The sequence below is a fragment of the Triticum dicoccoides genome, chromosome 7B (genome assembly GCF_002162155.2).
Source record: "Triticum dicoccoides isolate Atlit2015 ecotype Zavitan chromosome 7B, WEW_v2.0, whole genome shotgun sequence".
Taxonomy (NCBI): domain Eukaryota; kingdom Viridiplantae; phylum Streptophyta; class Magnoliopsida; order Poales; family Poaceae; genus Triticum; species Triticum dicoccoides.
The window spans coordinates 521,301,328-521,309,565 of record NC_041393.1 but is presented as its reverse complement, the minus strand read 5'-3'; positions in this window follow the sequence as shown (position 1 = coordinate 521,309,565).

Sequence of the window (8,238 nt, the reverse complement as noted above, 5' to 3'; positions counted from 1 at the left end):
AGCCGCCGCCGCCTGCCGCCGCTGCCGAAGCCGCCACCGAGCCACCCCACCCCACCGCCGAGTCGCCGCCGCCCCTCGCCGCCTCGCCGGAGCCGCCCTGCCCCGCCGGAGTGCCTCGCCGGAGGTACCGCCCGAGCCGCTGCCACCGGACCATTTTTTTTAGAAAACCACTTCGGTTTTTTAAAGAAAAACCTTAGATTCGTTTTTTAGATTGGTTTTATTTTATTTATTTTAGGTTTTTTTAGTGAGCGTTCACCCGTTCGTTTGTTTTAAAGAATGTTTTTCTCCGTTTAGTTTCAGTTAACGAACGTCCGTTCGTTAATCTGTTCATTAGTTTTCTTTTCATCGGATTATTCCGCGATTATTTCTGATCGTGATTTCTGATCTGATTTTTCTTTTAGTTTATCTTTTCGCTCGTTTATCGGAATTAGGAGATTCAAGCGCCTAGAGTTTCGTCTCGAAACCCTCTTTCCATTTAATCAACTCAAACAAGTTTTTGCTTCTTTAAATTTGACTTAGGTCCAGATTAGTAAAGGAACCTTGTTTCTTTCGCAGTTTGATTTTCGTTGCTTCGTTTGATTTGATTTCTTTTGCCAACCGGAGTTCTTAAGTTCAACTTTCTAGTTAGATCTCTTATTTAAGTTTTACCTATGCATTAGATGAGTACTTATTGTATGCTTGTTTGTTTGTTTGTTTGTGATAGAGTATCTGAATTACGCCGCTTGCTACTTGGAATCCCTAGGTTTCACGGATCATCAGCAAGGCAAGTAACACTTTGATCATACCTCTTTACTACCTAGTTTTTATGCATTAGATCAATCCTCACACAATTGCATGATTATGATATGATTAATATGTTGGTTTTGGGAAGTAGATGAGGTAGTACCTATTACCTGATTTATTTTCAAACCCTTGGGAGTTACTTCTATGTTTGCTGATTATGCCATGCTATGCTAGTAGACGTGGATTGGGTGAGTGAATTTCCATGACAGATGTGAGATTGTTAATTAATGGTTTATTTAAGGTGGCAACTTTAATACACCTTTGGGTGGATTGAGGCACTTGGGTATTCCAGGATTGCCTGTTTGTTTTTGGACCGCCACCCAGGCTCAAAGGGATCATAAGATTATTCATGCTAGAAACTTCCGTGTGCAGCCACATGCTACTATGGGCTCTAGCATAGTTGATTAAGTCGTGCAAACTCTTACAGTGTTAGACTAGAAGATGTAGGGGAAAGTAGTTGTACAGGTCTAACCATCGTAAGGTGCTAGCGCTTCTGAAAGACTATGTCTCGGTCATCCGTTTCTCAAACACCATGCAATGCGAGAAAACCAACGGAGGAGATTGAGTCTTGTGGGGAAAAGTGTCGAAACCTCTGTAGAGTGTATAAACTATTCATGATTAGCCGTGTCCCCGGTTATGGATGTTTTGAGTATCTAGTACTTGGATTATCATGTGAATCGCATCATGTTACTTTAATTAATATTGTTGGGTTTTAATGATGATTTTTAATTGGGATTGAGAATGCTGTCAACCATTCTCAATGTTTAACAACCACCATGATAGTTAAATAAAATTTATTCCTTTGCAGTAGGGAAAAATTGGCTTTATGCAAAACTGTAACCATAGAGCTTTCCACCAGCCATATTATGCATGTAGTATAGCTTATTCCTTTGATTACTCTCTATGTGTTACATTGCCAGCATATTCCATGTGCTGACCCGTTTTTGGGCTGCAACATTCATGTTGCAGACTTTTCAGACGACGAGTAAGATGCCTTAGGATCGTGGTTCTATACTCAGTGATGCCGTTGGAGTTTATGGACTCACTTATCTTCCAAGCCTTCCGCTGTTATTGTTATTAGATGACCTTAAGCCATATTTATTGTAATAAGCTCTCTTTTGAGACATTCGATGTAATAAGTGTGTGATTGCCACTCTGTTATAAATCCTTCAAAGTATTCTGCATGTCAGCATTACTGATCCAGGGATGACACTGATGCACAGAGATCAGACTGTTTGAATTCTAGTCGCTATAAGATGGTATCAGAGCACACGCTGACTGTAGGACACGACCACTAAGCTAAGCCCTAGATCACTACTCTCTCTTCCCATTTCTGACTCCTTATCTTTTCTACTCTCTTTTAGGATGGCGGATGCAAGGAACAAGTTCACACAGCCGGATGAACATACACCCCTTGGACGACACCTGAAGGAAGTCACCAAGTACCTGAACGTCGGAGTACCAAGCTTCACCGGGACCTACAACGCCTCTTTACCTGAAGAGGAGCGCTGGATGATTCACGTTCAAGTTCCAGGAAGGACGTTTATGCCCGTCACTAAGCCCATAGAGTTTTCCTTTGATGCACCGACCTGGAGTCTAGGAAAGAGCATGGCAGCCCACATCACAATGGGACGTATTGGAGAAGTTTACCACAAGGAGCTTAAGGATACTATCTACCAGATTTGTGGGCACCGAGATGAGCAATGGGAGATGATCAGCACCAGGAAGGACAGATCAATTGCAGCTTTCATCCAGGAGTTAAACCAGCACATTCGACGCCAGGAGAACCAGATGTGTGCAGGCATGATAGACCTGAAGAAGGCCATGACCAAGATCATGGAACTGGAGGAAGAACTCAAGTCTACACGCGATGGATATGAGGAGGAAATAGCAACACTCGTGAAGAAGAGCGATGATCTGAAGAAGAAGCTAAAAGTATTCATCAGATTTCCCACGACTGGAGGAGAAGACGAAGATTGCACTTGTCCAGAGAACTACATCATCATCGACAACACCGACTCAGACCCAGACGATAGCAATGATGACTATGTTGATGAAGCTGGAGCAGATACCATGGAGTCTTCAATGGAGCAGTTTTTCTAGTTGACCACCATAACAGTAGTAGTATTTCCCCCATGTATCTAGTATAGTCTCAGCACTTTGTAACGATAGATAGACCGTTGTATGCCCTTGCTTGATTGAATGAGGTGTTTTGATTGCATTTGTCTCATGTGCATATGGGTAGTGTTTTCCCCCTAGACCTCATTCTATTATGTATTCTCATCTTTTCTAAACCCTCAGATGCCTCCGAGACATGACAATTGATTTGCTTTCCCACCAGAGCTCACTCAGTTGATCCAGCAGCAGAATGCCTTGATGTAGTTGCTAGTCCAGAATCAGAATTAGGGGAACAACAACAACAACAACCCACCACCACCACCACCTGTTGATCACTTAACCTGTTTTCTTAGGCTGAATCCACCGGTGTTCTCTAGTAGCACCGAGCCGATTGTTGCAGATGATTGGCTTCGCAAGACAGCCAGGGAGTTGACCACTGCAGGATGCACAGATGCAGAGAAGGTGCGATTTGCCGCACATCAGCTTGAGGGACCCGCAGCATCATGGTGGGAGAATTTCACAGCCACCTATCCAGTAGACACTATCACATGGGATCAGTTTCAGCAGGCTTTCCGTACTGCCCATGTTTCAGCAGGAGCTATGGCCATGAAGAAGCGTGAGTTTCACAACTTACGCCAAGGAGGACGGACCGTTGGCCAGTATGTGGATGACTTTAGTAAGCTAGCATGTTATGCCCCAGATGACGTTGCTACGGATGCAGCTAAGCAAGAGAAGTTTCTGGAAGGACTGAATGATGAGCTGAGCGTGTAGTTGATGGTAGCAAGTTTCAACAACTACCAGGAGTTGGTAGACCGTGCTCTTATGATTGAAGGGAAGCAACAGCAGATTGAGAACCGCAAGAGGAAGTATGGACAAGGAAAGTACAATTCTGGAGCTCAGCAGAAGCCACATTTTACCCCGAAGTCGGGAGGACATTTTCAGCATACCCATGGAGGAGGTAGCTCACATAATCATAATGGCCCCAAGAATGGGAATGGAGGAAGCAATGGCTAGAACCGTACCAACCCATCAACCCCAGCTAAGAAAGATTTGAGCCAAGTCACTTGCTTTAAGTGTCAAAAGACTGTACATTACGCCAATGAATGTCCTGAAGGCCAGAATGGAAATGGCAATGGAAGCTCGGGAAGAAGCCGAACCCTTTCAATAGGGGGCAGGTGAACCACGTTAATGTGGAGGAGGTTGAAGCCCAACCAGATGCAGTAATAGGTAAGTTTTTGGTTAAGTCATTTACTGCAATCGTTCTTTTTGATACTGGTGCATCACATTCATACATATCGAGGGGATTTGTGGACAAGTATAAACTGCCCACCAAAGTTCTAGGAACACCCATGTTAGTAAGCTCACCAGGAGTGGAGTATATGGCCAGTCGAGGATGTTTTCAAGTGCCATTGAGTATAGGCAAGCATGTCTTCCCCTCAGATTTAATCATTTTGGAATCTCAAGGTTTGGATGTGATTCTGGGTATGGATTGGCTATCGATGTATGGAGGAAACATCGATTGCGCCAGTAAGTTGATTTTGCTTACCACCCCAGAAGGGAGAAGGATCAAGTATGTATCAAGACATGAGCCGAAGAGGATGCAAGTAAATTCCTTATCAGGAGTTGTGCAGTAGGAAGTACCAGTGGTGAAGGATTTTCCTGATGTATTTCCGCAAGAGTTGCCAGGCATGCCACCAGATAGAGACATCGAGTTTTTGATTGAGCTTTTGCCAGGCACAGGGCCGATATCTAAGAGACCGTACCAGATGCCCGCTAAGGATTTGAAGGAAATTAAGAAGCAGATTAAAGAGTTACTGGATAAAGGATATATTCGCCCAAGTTCTTCGCCTTGGGGATCACCAGTACTTCTAGTAGAGAAGAAAGATGGATCATTGAGGATGGTTGTTGATTATCAAGGATTGAATGCAGTAACAATCAAGAACAAGTACCCACTTCCGATGATCAATGATCTGTTTGACCGATTGCAAGGAGCTAAGGTATTTTCCAAGATCGATTTGTGATCAGGATACAATCAGTTGAAGATTCGAGAGCAGGATATACCTAAGACGGCTTTTACCACCAGGTATGGGTTGTACGAGTACACCGTTATGTCATTTGGTTTGACTAATGCACCTGCCTATTTCATGAACATGATGAACAAGGTGTTTATGGAGTTTTTGGATAAGTTCGTTGTGGTGTTCATTGATGATATTTTGGTCTACTCGAAGAACGAAGAGGAGCATAAGGAGCATTTGCGTTTGTTACTGGAGAAGCTCAGAGAACACCAGTTATATGCCAAGTTCAGCAAATGTGAATTTTGGTTGAAGGAAGTTTGATTCCTCGGACATGTTATATCCGGAGAAGGTATAGCAGTAGACCCCACCAAAGTTGTCACTGTGACAAACTGGGAAGAACCAACAACAGTTGGGGAGATTCAGAGTTTCCTTGGACTCGTAGGATACTACCGGAGATTTATTGAGAACTTCTCAAAGATTGCAAAACCTATGACAGAATTGTTGAAGAAGGATACCAAGTTCAATTGGACTGAGGAGTGTGAGGCCGGTTTTCAGGAGTTGAAGGAACGTTTGGTTACCTCGCCAGTGTTGATTCTGCCAGATCAGAGCAAGGATTATGAGGTGTATTGCGACGCTTCACGTCGAGGACTTGGAGCAGTGCTTATGTAGGAGGGGAGAGTTGTTTCGTATGCTTCACGACAGCTGAAACCCCATGAGTTAAATTATGCCACACATGATTTGGAGTTAGCAGCCGTAGTGCATGCATTGAAGACTTGGAGATATTTTCTTATCGGAAATCATTGTGAGGTGTACACGGATCACAAGAGTTTGAAGTACATTTTCACGCAAAAGGAGTTGAATCTCAGGCAAAGGAGATGGTTGGAACTCATCAAAGATTATGATATGAGGTTGCATTACCACCTGGCAAAGACTAACGTAGTAGCTGACGCGTTGAGCCGTAAGAGCCATGTCAATACACTCATGACCGGAGAGTTACCGAAGGAGTTAGCCGAGGACCTTCGTGAGCTATGTTTGGAGATAGTTCCGAGAGGCTATGTAGCAGCATTGGAGATTCAGTTGACTTTGATGGTTAAGATCAGGGAAGCTCAGAAGACTGACAAGGAAATTGCCGCCATAAAGGAAAGGATGAGCAAAGGTAAAGCTAAGGGATTTCGTGAGGATGAGCACGATACCCTATGGTTTGAAGATCGTGTTTATGTGCGTAATGACCCGGAGATCAGGAAGTTGATTCTGCCAGAAGCCCATGATTCACCATATTTGATTCACCGAGGAAATACCAAGATGTATTTAGATTTGAAGGATACCTTCTGGTGGACCAGAATGAAGAAGGATATTGCAGAGTATGTAGCAGTTTGTGATGTATGTCAGAGAGTAAAGGTAGACCATCAGAAGCCAGCAGGATTGTTACAACCATTGCCAATACTCGAATGGAAGTGGGATAAACTAGGCATGGATTTGATTACGGGATTGCCCAGGACTCGTTCAGGCTATGACTCGATTTGGGTTATAGTTGATCGTTTGACGAAGGTAGCTCATTTCATCCCAGTGAAGACCACTTACACCAGTGCTAAGTTGGCCAAGATATACATGACCAGGATCGTATGTATGCATGGAGTTCCGAGGAGCATTGTATCAGATAGAGGAACCCAATTTACCTCAAAGTTCTGGAATCAGTTGCACGAAACCTTGGGTACCAGGCTAGAGTTTAGTACAGCTTTTCACCCGCAGACAGATGGACAGACAGAGAGAGTCAATTAGATTTTGGAGGATATGCTGAGAGCCTGTGCGCTAGATTATGGATCAAGTTGGGATGACAATCTGCCATATGCAGAGTTTTCTTACAACAACAGTTATCAATCTAGTTTGAAGATGGCCCCTTTCAAAGCCTTGTAAGGAAGGAGGTGCAGGACCCCATTATCGTGGGATGAAGTTGGAGACCGCCAGTTTTTTGGACCAGATTTGATCAAGGAGTCTGAACAGAAGGTGAAATTGATTCGCGATAGGCTAAAAGTAGCCCAGTACAGGCAGAAAATCTACGCAGATTCAAAACGCAAGGAGATAGCTTACGAAGTCGGGGACAGAGTTTATCTTCGAGTATCTACACTTCGAGGAGTTAAGCGTTTTGGTGTTAAGTGTAAGTTAGCGCCACGTTTTGTGGGACGATACAAAGTTTTGGAGCTTATGGGACAAGTTGCCTACAAGTTGGAGTTACCCGAAGGTTTGTCAGCAGTTCATGATGTATTCCATGTGTCCCAGTTAAAGAAGTGCCACGCAGAGATGGTTGATATACCACTGAGAGATACAGTTCCACTAGAGGCGATTCAGTTGGACAATGATTCGACCTATGAGGAGAAACCAGTTAAGATTCTGGAGTATGACAGCCGAGTCACCCGCAGCAAGGTTATCAAATTTTGCAAAGTTCAGTGGAGCCACCACATCGAGGATGAAGCCACCTGGGAGAGCGAGGAAGATCTGCTGAAGGACCACACTCACCTATTTTCTAGCCAACCCAAATCTCGAGGGCGAGATTCATCTTAAGGGGGGTAGGTTTGTAACATCCCAAATTTTCAATTTGGAATGTTATACATTAGATCATCAATGCATATCATATTTTCTTTGTTTTGGGTTTGATCCTAGAAATTCTAAGCAACTCAAGGACCCTCAAAGAGAGTTGGGGATTTCGTTATTTTCATATTTGAGTTTTCTCGAATTTTGAAAATAGGATCATTTGATTTTATTTATTTTATCTTCAATTATTTCGATTATAAAATATGAGAGAGGGAATAAAATGACTTTCACAAAATAAAGAAATATTGAGGATTTAATAAAAAAATCAAATAAGGTTTACTTTGGTGTTTTCGCTATTTTATTTGAATTTAGGAAAAATTTGCACGTTTTTCAAAACTGCATTTTAGGGCCAAGAAAATGTTCATCTTGTTCTAGATGTTTTATTTGGACGATGAAAATTTATGTTGGTATTTTTAGATTTATTTATTTTTCTAGAATTTATTTTCTGTTCGGCGAAATTGTTTAAAAAAACATGCGCGCCCGACTGGGCCGAAGTCTAGGCGAGCCAGGCCGGCCCGCTTGCCGTCGCCGCCTTCCCCGCGTCGCGCCCCCGCAGAGTCCAAGCCGGACTCCGCCTCCCGCCGCCGCTACTTGCCCCTCCCCCAAGCCGCCGCACCCCCGTTCCCCCTTTAAATACCAAGCCCGGGACCCCCTAGAGCCCCAAGCCGCCGCCGCCGAACACCGCCACTGCCGCCGCCAGCCCCGCCGCCGCCGACGCCTGCCGCCAGCCCCG